Source organism: Scyliorhinus torazame, chromosome 5 (genome assembly GCF_047496885.1).
Source record: "Scyliorhinus torazame isolate Kashiwa2021f chromosome 5, sScyTor2.1, whole genome shotgun sequence".
Taxonomy (NCBI): Eukaryota; Metazoa; Chordata; class Chondrichthyes; order Carcharhiniformes; family Scyliorhinidae; genus Scyliorhinus; species Scyliorhinus torazame.
The window spans coordinates 123,759,244-123,779,868 of record NC_092711.1 but is presented as its reverse complement, the minus strand read 5'-3'; the positions used below and the strand labels follow the sequence as shown (position 1 = coordinate 123,779,868).

General features: G+C 45.6%; 9 non-coding genes across 9 annotated transcripts; all 9 read right to left on the bottom strand.

Moving 5' to 3' along the window:
* Positions 1 to 2,467: 2,467 nt before the first annotated feature.
* On the bottom strand, positions 2,468 to 2,540 carry trnav-cac (transfer RNA valine (anticodon CAC)). Its single transcript has one exon. It is a non-coding gene; the product is annotated as a tRNA-Val (tRNA).
* Positions 2,541 to 4,447: 1,907 nt separating this feature from the next.
* On the bottom strand, positions 4,448 to 4,520 carry trnav-aac (transfer RNA valine (anticodon AAC)). Its single transcript has one exon. It is a non-coding gene; the product is annotated as a tRNA-Val (tRNA).
* Positions 4,521 to 8,401: 3,881 nt separating this feature from the next.
* trnav-cac (transfer RNA valine (anticodon CAC)) lies at positions 8,402 to 8,474 on the bottom strand. The gene has a single exon. It is a non-coding gene; the product is annotated as a tRNA-Val (tRNA).
* Positions 8,475 to 10,387: 1,913 nt separating this feature from the next.
* Positions 10,388 to 10,460, bottom strand: trnav-aac (transfer RNA valine (anticodon AAC)). Its single transcript has one exon. It is a non-coding gene; the product is annotated as a tRNA-Val (tRNA).
* Positions 10,461 to 12,612: 2,152 nt separating this feature from the next.
* On the bottom strand, positions 12,613 to 12,685 carry trnav-aac (transfer RNA valine (anticodon AAC)). Its single transcript has one exon. It is a non-coding gene; the product is annotated as a tRNA-Val (tRNA).
* Positions 12,686 to 14,837: 2,152 nt separating this feature from the next.
* Positions 14,838 to 14,910, bottom strand: trnav-aac (transfer RNA valine (anticodon AAC)). Its single transcript has one exon. It is a non-coding gene; the product is annotated as a tRNA-Val (tRNA).
* Positions 14,911 to 17,062: 2,152 nt separating this feature from the next.
* Positions 17,063 to 17,135, bottom strand: trnav-aac (transfer RNA valine (anticodon AAC)). Its single transcript has one exon. It is a non-coding gene; the product is annotated as a tRNA-Val (tRNA).
* Positions 17,136 to 19,287: 2,152 nt separating this feature from the next.
* Positions 19,288 to 19,360, bottom strand: trnav-aac (transfer RNA valine (anticodon AAC)). Its single transcript has one exon. It is a non-coding gene; the product is annotated as a tRNA-Val (tRNA).
* A 907-nt stretch (positions 19,361 to 20,267) lies between these two features.
* Positions 20,268 to 20,340, bottom strand: trnar-acg (transfer RNA arginine (anticodon ACG)). Its single transcript has one exon. It is a non-coding gene; the product is annotated as a tRNA-Arg (tRNA).
* Between the last annotated feature and the right edge of the window lie 285 nt (positions 20,341 to 20,625).

Here is a 20,625-nt window from a genome sequence, read left to right as displayed (position 1 = left end):
CCATGTCACTTATTACAAGAAGACAGCCGTTTCTTTAAAACCGATGTCTCAACTTATAAAACAATCAGGAATCGAACTTTACAGACCTGAAGATAAGTTATGCTTGAAGTGGAAGTTAAATTGAGAAGGCAGGGCTTTCGAAAATAACGACAACCATACGGGTGCATGCATTTTGCTATTCCTCGTTGATGAAGACCAGTTACGAGATTGCGGCAATAGTCAGCAACAGACTAAACTGGAAGTACGAGAAGTTTCTGCTCGGTTTCGAACTTTTCGCGTGTTAGGCGAATGTGATAACCACTACACTACAGAAACAGCTGGCAATCAACGGACGTGTACAATGTGCAACCTCTCTGTGTTGCTGCAGATTCGCATGGTGAGGCTGAGAGGCCAGGCCACTTATTACAAGACGACTGCTGTTTCTTTCAAAAACAGATGTTTCAACATATAAAACCACAAGATGTAGAAATTAGATCGAACTTAACATGATCTGCGTTAACTTCACAGGGACGTGACCCATCTAATCCACAGAGCCAAAGTGGAGAATTGAACTGACTGGAGAGCTGCATCTTAACGCTGACCTCCCGGACCTCGGCCTCCTGAAATGTTCCAAAGAAGCTCAACAAACACTCGAGGACCAGCAGCGCATCTTTCCACTGGGCTCAATACAGCTTGCACACTCATAGTGTGTGCAACAGTCTCACACTGCAAATGCTGCCCCCATTCTGTGTGTACTTCCATCGCAGATTTGGGTTTGAATCTTGTTTCCACTTCTTCTTTGTATCCGGGCGGTAGTTGTTGAGAGCTGGCACAGACACAGCGGCTAGAATGGCCTCATACTGTGGTGTAATTATCCTCTCATTCGATGCTCACCTCACTCTGTGGCCAGGGAACCCTAGGCCTTTTCTCATTTAATCTCTCCTGACTTGCACCCTGTCAGACCGCTTTCCTGTTGTTCTGTTTGCTCCCACCAGGATTTGACTTGGTTAAAACGTCCGACATTTCTAACCCGCCCCGGTTTAAATGAAAGGTGATGGTGAAAGACGAGCTTTGTTGTCCTGTCGACAAATCCCGCCTGACTCGCTGAGTTGTTCCAGTATTTTCCGCAGATGTTAGATCGACTTTCGATGGCAATAACAGCGTGCTTCTGTTACGTTCCCGGGGCTCGTTGGTCTAGGGGTATGACATTCACTTACCTCTATTGACTAATTCCAGTTGATTCAGGCAGCTCTCTGTATGTTTCATTTTATTCAGTTCAACAACATCAGACTGTGTAATCTCTCTTCTCCCTCCACCATCTGTTTATTTCCATCAAGTTATTTTCATTCCTTTCATTGGTATGTTTTACCCTCAGCATTGCCCCCCTCCCCCCAGCCCATACCATCCTACTTGAGCAACCCTGTCGCCAATTGTTCGCTGACACACTGCTTACTTTGTTCTGCTATTAACACATTCTGATCTCTTGAGGCGCCACTATCAGCACCTTTGTTAGCCTTGATTAGCCTCATTTACATTCCCTTTTTCTTTCTGTCCGAGACATTTTCGTCATTTTCCACCTATTGCTGACCACTCTATCGAGGCCCAATCGGGCACGCCAACCCCGCCCCATCCACATTAGTCTGAATCTGACCCCATTTCCAGTTCTCCAGCTTTGACAAAGAGTCACCCAGGCCCGGAACGACCGCTGCCATCTCGCTCCACAGAGGCTGTCAGTCCTGCTGAGATTGTCCAGTATGTTCTGTTTTTGTTTCAGAATGAAGCATCCGCAGTAAGTTTCATTTGTCGTTTATTTAGACATGTTTGAGATGGTGAATAAGTATGTTTATCTGCATTTGTAAATGCATGAAATTCTGTTGTGGATGAACTAGCTCCGAATATCCAAAATAGGAAGGTCCTTTCCTTCTCTTTGCCTGTCGATAATTCAGTGCTTGTGACTTAATGTGGAATTTATTTTAGTGGCTCATGAGAGACTAAACCTCATAATCCTCGAACATACGAGATGGGGGAACAAAAGTACTTTGTGCAAACATTCCTCACACAACATGAGAAGCACTTGATGTTTCTACCCGGTATGGCCCCGGGGACCTTTCGCATGTTAGGGGAATGTGCTAACCACTACACTACAGAAACCGCTGGCGGTGCAGTAATCAATGGACTTATGCAATGTTCAACCTCACTGTGTTGCTGCAGCGTCTCATGGTTCGTCTGAGAGGCCATGTCACTTATGACAAGAAGACATCCGTTTCTTTAAAACCGATGTCTCAACTTAGAAAACAATCAGGAATCGAAATTTACAGACCTGAAGATAAGTTATGTTTTGCTTGAAGTGGAAGTTAAATTGAGAAGGCAGGGCTTTCGAAAATAACCACAACCATACGGGTGCATGCATTTTGCTATTCCTCGGTGATGAAGACCAGTTATGAGATTGCGGCAATAGTCAGCAACAGACTAACCTGGTAGTACGAGATGTTTCTGCCCGGTTTCGAACCGGGGACCTTTCGCGTGTGAGGCGAATGTGATAACCACTACACTACAGAAACAGCTGGCAATCCACGGACGTGTACAATGTGCAACCTCACTGTGCTGCTGCAGATTCGCATGGTGAGGCTGAGAGGCTAGGCCACTTATTACAAGACGACTGCCTTTTCTCATTTAATCTCTCCTGACTTGCACCCTGTCAGAGCGCTTTCCTGTTGTTCTGTTTGCTCCCACCGGGATTTGACTTGGTTAAAACGTCCGACATTTCTAACCCGTCCCGGTTTTAATGAAAGGTGATGGTGAAAGACGAGCTTTGTTGTCCTGTCGACAAATCCCGCCTGACTCGCTGAGTTGTTCCAGTATCTTCCGCAGATGTTGGATCAACTTTCGATGGCTATAACAGCGTGCTTCTGTGCCAGTTCCGCGGCTCGTTGGTCTAGGAGTATGATTCTCGCTTTGGGTGTCTCGATTGCTAAACTTGCGGGAGGTCCCGGGTTCAAATCCCGGACGAGCCCTTTGATAACGTTTTCTGTTGGTCAGGCGATATGTTTTCTTCATTTCTATGCGGCTCATTCGGCGGGATTCATTCACATTGGGTTTGCTTTGAGAAGCTGAGCTCACACAGCAGGGAACCAATAGGTTCGCGAGACAATCGCGACATTGTCTAAAAGCTTGTCTATGTGTGGACATTCACTTACCTCTATTGACTTATTCCAGTAGATTCAGGCAGCTCTCTGTATGTTTCATTTTATTCAGTTCAACAACATCAGACTGTGTAATCTCTCTTCTCCCTCCACCATCTGTTTATTTCCATCAAGTTATTTTCATTCCTTCCATTGGTATGTTTTACCCTCAGCATTGCCCCCCTCCCCCCAGCCCATACCATCCTACTTGAGCAACCCTGTCGCCTATTGTTCGCTGACACACTGCTTACTTTGTTCTGCTATTAACACATTCTGATCTCTTGAGGCGCCACTATCAGCACCTTTGTTAGCCTTGATTAGCCTCATTTACATTCCCTTTTTCTTTCTGTCCGAGACATTTTCGTCATTTTCCACCTATTGCTGACCACTCTATCGAGGCCCAATAGGGCACGCCAACCCCGCCCCATCCACATTAGTCTGAATCTGACCCCATTTCCAGTTCTCCAGCTTTGACAAAGAGTCACCCATGCCCGGAACGACCGCTGCCATCTCGCTCCACAGAGGCTGTCAGTCCTGCTGAGAGTGTCCAGTATGTTCTGCTTTTGTTTCAGAATGAAGCATCCGCAGTAAGTTGCATTTGTCGTTTATTTAGACATGTTTGAGATGGTGAATAAGTATGTTTATCTGCATTTGTAAATGCATGAAATTCTGTTGTGGATGAACTAGCTCCGAATATCCAAAATAGGAAGGTCCTTTTCTTCTCTTTGCCTGTCGATAATTCAGTGCTTGTGACTTAATGTGGAATTTATTTTAGTGGCTCATGAGAGACTAAACCTCATAATCCTCGAACATACGAGATGGGGGAACAAAAGTACTTTGTGCAAACATTCCTCACACAACATGAGAAGCACTTGATGTTTCTACCCGGTATGGCCCCGGGGACCTTTCGCATGTTAGGGGAATGTGCTAACCACTACACTACAGAAACCGCTGGCGGTGCAGTAATCAATGGACTTATGCAATGTTCAACCTCACTGTGTTGCTGCAGCTTCTCATGGTTCGTCTGAGAGGCCATGTCACTTATGACAAGAAGACAGCCGTTTCTTTAAAACCGATGTCTCAACTTAGAAAACAATCAGGAATCGAAATTTACAGACCTGAAGATGAGTTATGTTTTGCTTTAAGTGGAAGTTAAATTGAGAAGGCAGGGCTTTCGAAAATAACCACAACCATACGGGTGCATGCATTTTGCTATTCCTCGGTGATGAAGACCAGTTATGAGATTGCGGCAATAGTCAGCAACAGACTAACCTGGTAGTACGAGATGTTTCTGCCCGGTTTCGAACCGGGGACCTTTCGCGTGTTAGGCGAATGTGATAACCACTACACTACAGAAACAGCTGGCAATCCACGGACGTGTACAATGTGCAACCTCACTGTGCTGCTGCAGATTCGCATGGTGAGGCTGAGAGGCTAGGCCACTTATTACAAGACGACTTCCTTTTCTCATTTAATCTCTCCTGACTTGCACCCTGTCAGAGCGCTTTCCTGTTGTTCTGTTTGCTCCCACCGGGATTTGACTTGGTTAAAACGTCCGACATTTCTAACCCGCCCCGGTTTAAATGAAAGGTGATGGTGAAAGACGAGCTTTGTTGTCCTGTCGACAAATCCCGCCTGACTCGCTGAGTTGTTCCAGTATTTTCCGCAGATGTTAGATCGACTTTCGATGGCAATAACAGCGTGCTTCTGTTACGTTCCCGGGGCTCGTTGGTCTAGGGGTATGACATTCACTTACCTCTATTGACTAATTCCAGTTGATTCAGGCAGCTCTCTGTATGTTTCATTTTATTCAGTTCAACAACATCAGACTGTGTAATCTCTCTTCTACCTCCACCATCTGTTTATTTCCATCAAGTTATTTTCATTCCTTCCATTGGTATGTTTTACCCTCAGCATTGCCCCCCTCCCCCCAGCCCATACCATCCTACTTGAGCAACCCTGTCGCCAATTGTTCGCTGACACACTGCTTACTTTGTTCTGCTATTAACACATTCTGATCTCTTGAGGCGCCACTATCAGCACCTTTGTTAGCCTTGATTAGCCTCATTTACATTCCCTTTTTCTTTCTGTCCGAGACATTTTCGTCATTTTCCACCTATTGCTGACCACTCTATCGAGGCCCAATCGGGCACGCCAACCCCGCCCCATCCACATTAGTCTGAATCTGACCCCATTTCCAGTTCTCCAGCTTTGACAAAGAGTCACCCAGGCCCGGAACGACCGCTGCCATCTCGCTCCACAGAGGCTGTCAGTCCTGCTGAGATTGTCCAGTATGTTCTGTTTTTGTTTCAGAATGAAGCATCCGCAGTAAGTTGCATTTGTCGTTCATTTAGACATGTTTGAGATGGTGAATAAGTATGTTTATCTGCATTTGTAAATGCATGAAATTCTGTTGTGGATGAACTAGCTCCGAATATCCAAAATAAGAAGGTCCTTTTCTTCTCATTGCCTGTCGAAAATTCAGTGCTTGTGACTTAATGTGGAATTTATTTTAGTGGCTCATGAGAGACTAAACCTCATAATCCTCGAACATACGAGATGGGGGAACAAAAGTACTTTGTGCAAACATTCCTCACACAACATGAGAAGCACTTGATGTTTCTACCCGGTATGGCCTCGGGGACCTTTCGCATGTTAGGGGAATGTGCTAACCACTACACTACAGAAACCGCTGGCGGTGCAGTAATCAATGGACTTATGCAATGTTCAACCTCACTGTGTTGCTGCAGCTTCTCATGGTTCGTCTGAGAGGCCATGTCACTTATGACAAGAAGACAGCCGTTTCTTTAAAACCGATGTCTCAACTTAGAAAACAATCAGGAATCGAAATTTACAGACCTGAAGATAAGTTATGCTTGAAGTGGAAGTTAAATTGAGAAGGCAGGGCTTTCGAAAATAACCACAACCATACGGGTGCATGCATTTTGCTATTCCTCGTTGATGAAGACCAGTTACGAGATTGCGGCAATAGTCAGCAACAGACTAAACTGGAAGTACGAGAAGTTTCTGCTCGGTTTCGAACTTTTCGCGTGTTAGGCGAATGTCATAACCACTACACTACAGAAACAGCTGGCAATCAACGGACGTGTACAATGTGCAACCTCACTGTGTTGCTGCAGATTCGCATGGTGAGGCTGAGAGGCCAGGCCACTTATTACAAGACGACTGCTGTTTCTTTCAAAAACAGATGTTTCAACATATAAAACCACAAGATGTAGAAATTAGATCGAACTTAACATGATCTGCGTTAACTTCACAGGGACGTGACCCATCTAATCCACAGAGCCAAAGTGGAGAATTGAACTGACTGGAGAGCTGCATCTTAACGCTGACCTCCCGGACCTCGGCCTCCTGAAATGTTCCAAAGAAGCTCAACAAACACTCGAGGAACAGCAGCGCATCTTTCCACTGGGCTCAATACAGCTTGCACACTCATAGTGTGTGCAACAGTCTCACACTGCAAATGCTGCCCCCATTCTGTGTGTACTTCCATCGCAGATTTGGGTTTGAATCTTGTTTCCACTTCTTCTTTGTATCCGGGCGGTAGTTGTTGAGAGCTGGCACAGACACAGCGGCTAGAATGGCCTCATACTGTGGTGTAATTATCCTCTCATTCGATGCTCACCTCACTCTGTGGCCAGGGAACCCTAGGCCTTTTCTCATTTAATCTCTCCTGACTTGCACCCTGTCAGAGCGCTTTCCTGTTGTTCTGTTTGCTCCCACCAGGATTTGACTTGGTTAAAACGTCCGACATTTCTAACCCGCCCCGGTTTAAATGAAAGGTGATGGTGAAAGACGAGCTTTGTTGTCCTGTCGACAAATCCCGCCTGACTCGCTGAGTTGTTCCAGTATTTTCCGCAGATGTTAGATCGACTTTCGATGGCAATAACAGCGTGCTTCTGTTACGTTCCCGGGGCTCGTTGGTCTAGGGGTATGACATTCACTTACCTCTATTGACTAATTCCAGTTGATTCAGGCAGCTCTCTGTATGTTTCATTTTATTCAGTTCAACAACATCAGACTGTGTAATCTCTCTTCTACCTCCACCATCTGTTTATTTCCATCAAGTTATTTTCATTCCTTCCATTGGTACGTTTTACCCTCAGCATTGCCCCCCTCCCCCCAGCCCATACTATCCTACTTGAGCAACCCTGTCGCCAATTGTTCGCTGACACACTGCTTACTTTGTTCTGCTATTAACACATTCTGATCTCTTGAGGCGCCACTATCAGCACCTTTGTTAGCCTTGATTAGCCTCATTTACATTCCCTTTTTCTTTCTGTCCGAGACATTTTCGTCATTTTCCACCTATTGCTGACCACTCTATCGAGGCCCAATAGGGCACGCCAACCCCGCCCCATCCACATTAGTCTGAATCTGACCCCATTTCCAGTTCTCCAGCTTTGACAAAGAGTCACCCAGGCCCGGAACGACCGCTGCCATCTCGCTCCACAGAGGCTGTCAGTCCTGCTGAGAGTGTCCAGTATGTTCTGTTTTTGTTTCAGAATGAAGCATCCGCAGTAAGTTGCATTTGTCGTTTATTTAGACATGTTTGAGATGGTGAATAAGTATGTTTATCTGCATTTGTAAATGCATGAAATTCTGTTGTGGATGAACTAGCTCCGAATATCCAAAATAGGAAGGTCCTTTTCTTCTCTTTGCCTGTCGATAATTCAGTGCTTGTGACTTAATGTGGAATTTATTTTAGTGGCTCATGAGAGACTAAACCTCATAATCCTCGAACATACGAGATGGGGGAACAAAAGTACTTTGTGCAAACATTCCTCACACAACATGAGAAGCACTTGATGTTTCTACCCGGTATGGCCCCGGGGACCTTTCGCATGTTAGGGGAATGTGCTAACCACTACACTACAGAAACCGCTGGCGGTGCAGTAATCAATGGACTTATGCAATGTTCAACCTCACTGTGTTGCTGCAGCTTCTCATGGTTCGTCTGAGAGGCCATGTCACTTATGACAAGAAGACAGCCGTTTCTTTAAAACCGATGTCTCAACTTAGAAAACAATCAGGAATCGAAATTTACAGACCTGAAGATAAGTTATGTTTTGCTTGAAGTGGAAGTTAAATTGAGAAGGCAGGGCTTTCGAAAATAACCACAACCATACGGGTGCATGTATTTTGCTATTCCTCGGTGATGAAGACCAGTTATGAGATTGCGGCAATAGTCAGCAACAGACTAACCTGGTAGTACGAGATGTTTCTGCCCGGTTTCGAACCGGGGACCTTTCGCGTGTGAGGCGAATGTGATAACCACTACACTACAGAAACAGCTGGCAATCCACGGACGTGTACAATGTGCAACCTCACTGTGCTGCTGCAGATTCGCATGGTGAGGCTGAGAGGCTAGGCCACTTATTACAAGACGACTGCCTTTTCTCATTTAATCGCTCCTGACTTGCACCCTGTCAGAGCGCTTTCCTGTTGTTCTGTTTGCTCCCACCGGGATTTGACTTGGTTAAAACGTCCGACATTTCTAACCCGTCCCGGTTTTAATGAAAGGTGATGGTGAAAGACGAGCTTTGTTGTCCTGTCGACAAATCCCGCCTGACTCGCTGAGTTGTTCCAGTATCTTCCGCAGATGTTGGATCAACTTTCGATGGCTATAACAGCGTGCTTCTGTGCCAGTTCCGCGGCTCGTTGGTCTAGGAGTATGATTCTCGCTTTGGGTGTCTCGATTGCGAAACTTGCGGGATGTCCCGGGTTCAAATCCCGGACGAGCCCTTTGATAAGGTTTTCTGTTGGTCAGGCGATATGTTTTCTTCATTTCTTTGCGGCTCATTCGGCGGGATTCATTCACATTGGGTTTGCTTTGAGAAGCTGAGCTCACACGGCAGGGAACCAATAGGTTCGCGAGACAATCGGGACATTGTCTAAAAGCTTGTCTATGTGTGGACATTCGCTTACCTTTATTGACTTATTCCAGTGGATTCAGGCAGCTCTCTGTATGTTTCATTTTATTCAGTTCAACAACATCAGACTGTGTAATCTCTCTTCTCCCTCCACCATCTGTTTATTTCCATCAAGTTATTTTCATTCCTTCCATTGGCATGTTTTACCCTCAGCATTGCCCCCCTCCCCTCAGCCCATACCATCCTACTTGAGCAATCTGATCCCTGTCGCCAATTGTTCGCTGACACACTGCTTACTTTGTTCTGCTATTAACACATTCTGATCTCTTGAGGCGCCACTTTCAGCACCTTTGTTAGCCTTGATTAGCCTCATTTACATTCCCTTTTTCTTTCTGTCCGAGACATTTTCGTCATTTTCCACCTATTGCTGACCACTCTATCGAGGCCCAATAGGGCACGCCAACCCCGCCCCATCCACATTTGTCTGAATCTGACCCCATTTCCAGTTCTCCAGCTTTGACAAAGAGTCACCCAGGCCCGGAACGACCGCTGCCATCTCGCTCCACAGAGGCCGTCAGTCCTGCTGAGATTGTCCAGTATGTTCTGTTTTTGTTTCAGAATGAAGCATCCGCAGTAAGTTGCATTTGTCGTTCATTTAGACATGTTTGAGATGGTGAATAAGTAGGTTTATCTGCATTTGTAAATGCATGAAATTCTGTTGTGGATGAACTAGCTCCGCATATCCAAAATAAGAAGGTCCTTTTCTTCTCATTGCCTGTCGAAAATTCAGTGCTTGTGATTTAATGTGGAATTTATTTTGGTGGCTCATGAGAGACTAATCCTCATAATCCTCGAACATACGAGATGGGGGAACACAAGTACTTTGTGCAAACATTCCTCACACAACATGAGAAGCACTTGATGTTTCTACCCGGTATGGCCCCGGGGACCTTTCGCGTGTTAGGGGAATGTGCTAACCACTACACTACAGAAACTGCTGGCGGTGCAGTAATCAATGGACTTGTGCAATGTTCAACCTCACTGTGTGCCTGCAGATTCTCATGGTTCGTCTGAGAGGCCATGTCACTTATTACAAGAAGACAGCCGTTTCTTTAAAACCGATGTCTCAACTCATAAAACAATCAGGAATCGAACTTTACAGACCTGAAGATAAGTTATATTTTGCTTCAAGTGGAAGTTAAATTGAGAATGCAGGGCTTTCGTAAATAACCACAACCAGACGGGTGCATGCATTTTGCTATTCCTCGTTGATGAAGACCAGTTACGAGATTGCGGCAATAGTCAGCAACAGACTAAACTGGAAGTACGAGATGTTTCTGCCCGGTTTCGAACGGGGGACCTTTCGTGTGTTAGGCGAATGTGATAACCACTACACTACAGAAACAGCTGGCAATCAACGGACGTGTACAATGTGCAACCTCACTGTGTTGCTGCAGATTCGCATGGTGAGGCTGAGAGGCTCGGCCACTTATTACAAGACGACTGCTGTTTCTTTCAAAAACAGATGTTTCAACATATAAAACCACGAGATGTAGAAATTAGATCGAACTTAACATGATCTGCGTTAACTTCACAGGGACGTGACCCATCTAATCCACAGAGCCAAAGTGGAGAATTGAACTGACTGGAGAGTTGCATCTTAACGCTGACCTTCCGGACCTCGGCCTCCTGAAATGTTCCAAAGAAGCTCAACAAACACTCGAGGAACAGCAGCGCATCTTTCCACTGGGCTCAATACAGCTTTCACACTCATAGTGTGTGCAACAGTCTCACACTGTAAATGCTGCCCCCATTCTGTGTGTCCTTCCATCGCAGATTTGGGTTTGAATCTTGTTTCCACTTCTTCTTTGTATCCGAGCGGTAGTTGTTGAGAGCTGGCACAGACACAGCGGCTGGAATGGCCTCATACTGTGGTGTAATTATTCTCTCATTCGATGCTCACCTCACTCTGTGGCCAGGGAACCCTAGGCCTTTTCTCATTTAATCTCTCCTGACTTGCACCCTGTCAGAGCGCTTTCCTGTTGTTCTGTTTGCTCCCACCAGGATTTGACTTGGTTAAAACGTCCGACATTTCTCACCCGTCCCGGTTTTAATGAAAGGTGATGGTGAAAGACAAGCTTTGTTGTCCTGTCGACAAATTCCGCCTGACTCGCTGAGTTGTTCCAGTATTTTCCGCAGATGTTAGATCGACTTTCGATGGCAATAACAGCGTGCTTCTGTTACTTTCCCGGGGCTCGTTAGTCTAGGGGTATGACATTCACTTACCTCTATTGACTAATTCCAGTTGATTCAGGCAGCCCTCTGTATGTTTCATTTTATTCAGTTCAACAACATCAGACTGTGTAATCTCTCTTCTCCCTCCACCATCTGTTTATTTCCATCAAGTTATTTTCATTCCTTCCATTGGTATGTTTTACCCTCAGCATTGCCCCCCTCCCCCCAGCCCATACCATCCTACTTGAGCAACCCTGTCGCCAATTGTTCGCTGACACACTGCTTACTTTGTTCTGCTATTAACACATTCTGATCTCTTGAGGCGCCACTATCAGCACCTTTGTTAGCCTTGATTAGCCTCATTTACATTCCCTTTTTCTTTCTGTCCGAGACATTTTCGTCATTTTCCACCTATTGCTGACCACTCTATCGAGGCCCAATAGGGCACGCCAACCCCGCCCCATCCACATTTGTCTGAATCTGACCCCATTTCCAGTTCTGCAGCTTTGACAAAGAGTCACCCAGGCCCGGAACGACCGCTGCCATCTCGCTCCACAGAGGCCGTCAGTCCTGCTGAGATTGTCCAGTATGTTCTGTTTTTGTTTCAGAATGAAGCATCCGCAGTAAGTTGCATTTGTCGTTCATTTAGACATGTTTGAGATGGTGAATAAGTAGGTTTATCTGCATTTGTAAATGCATGAAATTCTGTTGTGGATGAACTAGCTCCGCATATCCAAAATAAGAAGGTCCTTTTCTTCTCATTGCCTGTCGAAAATTCAGTGCTTGTGACTTAATGTGGAATTTATTTTGGTGGCTCATGAGAGACCAATCCTCATAATCCTGGAAGATACGAGATGGGGGAACACAAGTACTTTGTGCAAACATTCCTCACACAACATGAGAAGCACTTGATGTTTCTACCCGGTATGGACCCGGGGACCTTTCGCATGTTAGGGGAATGTGCTAACCACTACACTACAGAAACCGCTGGCGGTGCAGTAATCAATGGACTTGTGCAATGTCCAACCTCACTGTGTGCCTGCAGATTCTCATGGTTCGTCTGAGAGGCCATGTCACTTATTACAAGAAGACAGCCGTTTCTTTAAAACCGATGTCTCAACTTATAAAACAATCAGGAATCGAACTTTACAGACCTGAAGATAAGTTATATTTTGCTTCAAGTGGAAGTCAAATTGAGAATGCAGGGCTTTCGTAAATAACCACAACCAGACGGGTGCATGCATTTTGCTATTGCTCGTTGATGAAGACCAGTTACGAGATTGCGGCAATAGTCAGCAACAGACTAAACTGGAAGTACGAGATGTTTCTGCCCGGTTTCGAACCGGGGACCATTCGTGTGTTAGGCGAATGTGATAACCACTACACTACAGAAACAGCTGGTAATCAACGGACTTGTACAATGTGCAACCTCACTGTGTTGCTGCAGATTCGCATGGTGAGGCTGAGGGGCTAGGCCACTTATTACAAGACGACTGCTGTTTCTTTCAAAAACAGATGTTTCAACATATAAAACCACGAGATGTAGAAATTAGATCGAACTTAACATGATCTGCGTTAACTTCACAGGGACGTGACCCATCTAATCCACAGAGCCAAAGTGGAGAATTGAACTGACTGGAGAGTTGCATCTTAACGCTGACCTTCCGGACCTCGGCCTCCTGAAATGTTCCAAAGAAGCTCAACAAACACTCGAGGAACAGCAGCGCATCTTTCCACTGGGCTCAATACAGCTTTCACACTCATAGTGTGTGCAACAGTCTCACACTGTAAATGCTGCCCCCATTCTGTGTGTCCTTCCATCGCAGATTTGGGTTTGAATCTTGTTTCCACTTCTTCTTTGTATCCGAGGGGCAGTTGTTGAGAGCTGGCACAGACACAGCGGCTGGAATGGCCTCATACTGTGGTGTAATTATTCTCTCATTCGATGCTCACCTCACTCTGTGGCCAGGGAACCCTAGGCCTTTTCTCATTTAATCTCTCCTGACTTGCACCCTGTCAGAGCGCTTTCCTGTTGTTCTGTTTGCTCCCACCAGGATTTGACTTGGTTAAAACGTCCGACATTTCTAACCCGTCCCGGTTTTAATGAAAGGTGATGGTGAAAGACAAGCTTTGTTGTCCTGTCGACAAATTCCGGCTGACTCGCTGAGTTGTTCCAGTATTTTCCGCAGATGTTAGATCGACTTTCGATGGCAATAACAGCGTGCTTCTGTTACTTTCCCGGGGCTCGTTAGTCTCGGGGTATGACATTCACTTACCTCTATTGACTAATTCCAGTTGATTCAGGCAGCCCTCTGTATGTTTCATTTTATTCAGTTCAACAACATCAGACTGTGTAATCTCTCTTCTCCCTCCACCATCTGTTTATTTCCATCAAGTTATTTTCATTCCTTCCATTGGTATGTTTTACCCTCAGCATTGCCCCCCTCCCCCCAGCCCATACCATCCTACTTGAGCAACCCTGTTGCCAATTGTTCGCTGACACACTGCTTACTTTGTTCTGCTATTAACACATTCTGATCTCTTGAGGCGCCACTATCAGCACCTTTGTTAGCCTTGATTAGCCTCATTTACATTCCCTTTTTCTTTCTGTCCGAGACATTTTCGTCATTTTCCACCTATTGCTGACCACTCTATCGAGGCCCAATAGGGCACGCCAACCCCGCCCCATCCACATTTGTCTGAATCTGACCCCATTTCCAGTTCTCCAGCTTTGACAAAGAGTCACCCAGGCCCGGAACGACCGCTGCCATCTCGCTCCAGAGAGGCCGTCAGTCCTGCTGAGATTGTCCAGTATGTTCTGTTTTTGTTTCAGAATGAAGCATCCGCAGTAAGTTGCATTTGTCGTTCATTTAGACATGTTTGAGATGGTGAATAAGTAGGTTTATCTGCATTTGTAAATGCATGAAATTCTGTTGTGGATGAACTAGCTCCGCATATCCAAAATAAGAAGGTCCTTTTCTTCTCATTGCCTGTGAAAAATTCAGTGCTTGTGACTTAATGTGGAATTTATTTTGGTGGCTCATGAGAGACTAATCCTCATAATCCTCGAACATACGAGATGGGGGAACACAAGTACTTTGTGCAAACATTCCTCACACAACATGAGAAGCACTTGATGTTTCTACCCGGTATGGACCCGGGGACCTTTCGCATGTTAGGGGAATGTGCTAACCACTACACTGCAGAAACCGCTGGCGGTGCAGTAATCAATGGACTTGTGCAATGTTCAACCTCACTGTGTGCCTGCAGATTCTCATGGTTCGTCTGAGAGGCCATGTCACTTATTACAAGAAGACAGCCGTTTCTTTAAAACCGATGTCTCAACTTATAAAACAATCAGGAATCGAACTTTACAGACCTGAAGATAAGTTATGTTTTGCTTGAAGTGGAAGTTAAATTGAGAATGCAGGGCTTTTGTAAATAACCACAACCAGACGGGTGCATGCATTTTGCTATTGCTCGTTGATGAAGACCAGTTACGAGATTGCGGCAATAGTCAGCAACAGACTAAACTGGAAGTACGAGATGTTTCTGCCCGGTTTCGAACCGGGGACCATTCGTGTGTTAGGCGAATGTGATAACCACTACACTACAGAAACAGCTGGCAATCAACGGACGTGTACAATGTGCAACCTCACTGTGTTGCTGCAGATTCGCATGGTGAGGCTGAGAGGCTAGGCCACTTATTACAAGACGACTGCTGTTTCTTTAAAAAACAGATGTTTCAACATATAAAACCACGAGATGTAGAAATTAGATCGAACTTAACATGATCTGCGTTAACTTCACAGGGACGTGACCCATCTAATCCACAGAGCCAAAGTGGAGAATTGAACTGACTGGAGAGTTGCATCTTAACGCTGACCTTCCGGACCTCGGCCTCCTGAAATGTTCCAAAGAAGCTCAACAAACACTCGAGGAACAGCAGCGCATCTTTCCACTGGGCTCAATACAGCTTTCACACTCATAGTGTGTGCAACAGTCTCACACTGTAAATGCTGCCCCCATTCTGTGTGTCCTTCCATCGCAGATTTGGGTTTGAATCTTGTTTCCACTTCTTCTTTGTATCCGAGCGGTAGTTGTTGAGAGCTGGCACAGACACAGCGGCTGCAATGGCCTCATACTGTGGTGTAATTATTCTCTCATTCGATGCTCACCTCACTCTGTGGCCAGGGAACCCTAGGCCTTTTCTCATTTAATCTCTCCTGACTTGCACCCTGTCAGAGCGCTTTCCTGTTGTTCTGTTTGCTCCCACCAGGATTTGACTTGGTTAAAACGTCCGACATTTCTAACCCGTCCCGGTTTTAATGAAAGGTGATGGTGAAAGACAAGCTTTGTTGTCCTGTCGACAAATTCCGCCTGACTCGCTGAGTTGTTCCAGTATTTTCCGCAGATGTTAGATCGACTTTCGATGGCAATAACAGCGTGCTTCTGTTACTTTCCCGGGGCTCGTTAGTCTAGGGGTATGACATTCACTTACCTCTATTGACTAATTCCAGTTGATTCAGGCAGCCCTCTGTATGTTTCATTTTATTCAGTTCAACAACATCAGACTGTGTAATCTCTCTTCTCCCTCCACCATCTGTTTATTTCCATCAAGTTATTTTCATTCCTTCCATTGGTATGTTTTACCCTCAGCATTGCCCCCCTCCCCCCAGCCCATACCATCCTACTTGAGCAACCCTGTCGCCAATTGTTCGCTGACACACTGCTTACTTTGTTCTGCTATTAACACATTCTGATCTCTTGAGGCGCCACTATCAGCTCCTTTGTTAGCCTTGATTAGCCTCATTTACATTCCCTTTTTCTTTCTGTCCGAGACATTTTCGTCATTTTCCACCTATTGCTGACTACTCTATCGAGGCCCAATAGGGCACGCCAACCCCGCCCCATCCACATTTGTCTGAATCTGACCCCATTTCCAGTTCTGCAGCTTTGACAAAGAGTCACCCAGGCCCGGAACGACCGCTGCCATCTCGCTCCAGAGAGGCCGTCAGTCCTGCTGAGATTGTCCAGTATGTTCTGTTTTTGTTTCAGAATGAAGCATCCGCAGTAAGTTGCATTTGTCGTTCATTTAGACATGTTTGAGATGGTGAATAAGTAGGTTTATCTGCATTTGTAAATGCATGAAATTCTGTTGTGGATGAACTAGCTCCGCATATCCAAAATAAGAAGGTCCTTTTCTTCTCATTGCCTGTCGAAAATTCAGTGCTTGTGACTTAATGTGGAATTTATTTTGGTGGCTCATGAGAGACTAATCCTCATAATCCTCGAACATACGAGATGGGGGAACACAAGTACTTTGTGCAAACATTCCTCACACAACATGAGAAGCACTTGATGTTTCTACCCGGTATGGCCCCGGGGACCTTTCGCATGTTAGGGGAATGTGCTAACCACTACACTACAGAAACCGCTGGCGGTGCAGTAATCAATGGACTTGTGCAATGTTCAACCTCACTGTGTGCCTGCAGATTCTCATGGTTCGTCTGAGAGGCCATGTCACTTATTACAAGAAGACAGCCGTTTCTTTAAAACCGATGTCTCAACTTATAAAACAATCAGGAATCGAACTTTACAGACCTGAAGATAAGTTATATTTTGCTTCAAGTGGAAGTTAAATTGAGAATGCAGGGCTTTCGTAAATAACCACAACCAGACGGGTGCATGCATTTTGCTATTCCTCGTTGATGAAGACCAGTTACGAGATGGCGGCAATAGTCAGCAACAGACTAAACTGAAAGTACGAGATGTTTCTGCCCGGTTTCGAACCGGGGACCATTCGTGTGTTAGGCGAATGTGATAGCCACTACACTACAGAAACAGCTGGCAATCAACGGACGTGTACAATGTGCAACCTCACTGTGTTGCTGCAGATTCGCATGGTGAGGCTGAGAGGCTAGGCCACTTATTACAAGACGACTGCTGTTTCTTTCAAAAACAGATGTTTCAACATATAAAACCACGAGATGTAGAAATTAGATCGAACTTAACATGATCTGCGTTAACTTCACAGGGACGTGACCCATCTAATCCACAGAGCCAAAGTGGAGAATTGAACTGACTGGAGAGTTGCATCTTAACGCTGACCTTCCGGACCTCGGCCTCCTGAAATGTTCCAAAGAAGCTCAACAAACACTCGAGGAACAGCAGCGCATCTTTCCACTGGGCTCAATACAGCTTTCACACTCATAGTGTGTGCAACAGTCTCACACTGTAAATGCTGCCCCCATTCTGTGTGTCCTTCCATCGCAGATTTGGGTTTGAATCTTGTTTCCACTTCTTCTTTGTATCCGAGCGGTAGTTGTTGAGAGCTGGCACAGACACAGCGGCTGGAATGGCCTCATACTGTGGTGTAATTATTCTCTCATTCGATGCTCACCTCACTCTGTGGCCAGGGAACCCTAGGCCTTTTCTCATTTAATCTCTCCTGACTTGCACCCTGTCAGAGCGCTTTCCTGTTGTTCTGTTTGCTCCCACCAGGATTTCACTTGGTTAAAACGTCCGACATTTCTAACCCGTCCCGGTTTTAATGAAAGGTGACGGTGAAAGACAAGCTTTGTTGTCCTGTCGACAAATTCCGCCTGACTCGCTGAGTTGTTCCAGTATTTTCCGCAGATGTTAGATCGACTTTCGATGGCAATAACAGCGTGCTTCTGTTACTTTCCCGGGGCTCGTTAGTCTAGGGGTATGACATTCACTTACCTCTATTGACTAATTCCAGTTGATTCAGGCAGCCCTCTGTATGTTTCATTTTATTCAGTTCAACAACATCAGACTGTGTAATCTCTCTTCTCCCTCCACCATCTGTTTATTTCCATCAAGTTATTTTCATTCCTTCCATTGGTATGTTTTACCCTCAGCATTGCCCCCCTCCCCCCAGCCCATACCATCCTACTTGAGCAACCCTGTCGCCAATTGTTCGCTGACACACTGCTTACTTTGTTCTGCTATTAACACATTCTGATCTCTTGAGGCGCCACTATCAGCACCTTTGTTAGCCTTGATTAGCCTCATTTACATTCCCTTTTTCTTTCTGTCCGAGACATTTTCGTCATTTTCCACCTATTGCTGACCACTCTATCGAGGCCCAATAGGGCACGCCAACCCCGCCCCATCCACATTTGTCTGAATCTGACTCCATTTCCAGTTCTCCAGCTTTGACAAAGAGTCACCCAGGCCCGGAACGACCGCTGCCATCTCGCTCCAGAGAGGCCGTCAGTCCTGCTGAGATTGTCCAGTATGTTCTGTTTTTGTTTCAGAATGAAGCATCCGCAGTAAGTTGCATTTGTCGTTCATTTAGACATGTTTGAGATGGTGAATAAGTAGGTTTATCTGCATTTGTAAATGCATGAAATTCTGTTGTGGATGAACTAGCTCCGCATATCCAAAATAAGAAGGTCCTTTTCTTCTCATTGCCTGTCGAAAATTCAGTGCTTGTGACTTAATGTGGAATTTTTTTTGGTGGCTCATGAGAGACTAATCCTCATAATCCTCGAACATACGAGATGGGGGAACACAAGTACTTTGTGCAAACATTCCTCACACAACATGAGAAGCACTTGATGTTTCTACCCGGTATGGCCCCGGGGACCTTTCGCATGTTAGGGGAATGTGCTAACCACTACACTACAGAAACCGCTGGCGGTGCAGTAATCAATGGACTTGTGCAATGTTCAACCTCACTGTGTGCCTGCAGATTCTCATGGTTCGTCTGAGAGGCCATGTCACTTATTACAAGAAGACAGCCGTTTCTTTAAAACCGATGTCTCAACTTATAAAACAATCAGGAATCGAACTTTACAGACCTGAAGATAAGTTATGTTTTGCTTGAAGTGCAAGTTAAATTGAGAATGCAGGGCTTTCGTAAATAACCACAACCAGACGGGTGCATGCCTTTTGCTATTCCTCGTTGATGAAGACCAGTTACGAGACTGCGGCAATAGTCAGCAACAGACTAAACTGGAAGTACGAGATGTTTCTGCCCGGTTTCGAACCGGGGACCTTTCGCGTGTTAGGCGAATGTGATAACCACTACACTACAGAAACAGCTGGCAATCAACGGACGTGTACAATGTGCAACCTCGCTGTGTTGCTGCAGATTCGCATGGTGAGGCTGAGAGGCTCGGCCACTTATTACAAGACGACTGCTGTTTCTTTCAAAAACAGATGTTTCAACATATAAAACCACGAGATGTAGAAATTAGATCGAACTTAACATGATCTGCGTTAACTTCACAGGGACGTGACACATCTAATCCACAGAGCCAAAGTGGAGAATTCAACTGACTGGAGAGCTGCATCTTAACGCTGACCTTCCGGACCTCGGCCTCCTGAAATGTTCCAAAGAAGCTCAACAAACACTCGAGGAACAGCAGCGCATCTTTCCACTGGGCTCAATACAGCTTTCACACTCATAGTGTGTGCAACCGTCTCACACTGTAAATGCTGCCCCCATTCTGTGTGTTCTACCATCGCAGATTTGGGTTTGAATCTTGTTTCCACTTCTTCTTTGTATCCGGGCGGTAGTTGTTGAGAGCTGGCACAGACACAGCGGCTGGAATGGCCTCATACTGTGGTGTAATTATTCTCTCATTCGATGCTCACCTCACTCTGTGGCCAGGGAACCCTAGGCCTTTTCTCATTTAATCTCTCCTGACTTGCACCCTGTCAGAGCGCTTTCCTGTTGTTCTGTTTGCTCCCACCAGGATTTGACTTGGTTAAAACGTCCGACATTTCTAACCCGTCCCGGTTTTAATGAAAGGTGATGGTGAAAGACAAGCTTTGTTGTCCTTTCGACAAATTCCGCCTGACTCGCTGAGTTGTTCCAGTGTCTTCCGCAGATGTTGGATCAACTTTCGATACGAGAATTGAAGACGTTCTGCTCACTTTGCTCTGCATCAAGAATCAGCTGTCCCACCCAGTGAGTTAAAGCGCACGCCAAAAGTTCGAATTTCGAGCCAGCCAGGAGTCGAACCTGGAATCTCCTGATCCGTAGTCAGACGCGTTATCCATTGCGCCACTGGCCCAGCCGGGTGAATGCATTTTGCTATTCCTTGTTGAGCCTCTGTGGCGCATTCGGCGGGATTCATTCACATTGGGTTTCCTTTGAGAAGCTGAGCTCACACAGCAGGGAACCAATACGTTCCCGAGACAATCAAGACATTTTCTAAAAGCTTGTCTATGTGTGGATATTCACTTACTTCTATTGACTTATTCCAGTAGATTCAGGCAGCTCTCTGTATGTTTCATTTTATTCAGTTCAACAACATCAGACTGTGTAACCTCTCTTCCCCCTCCACCATCTGCTTCTT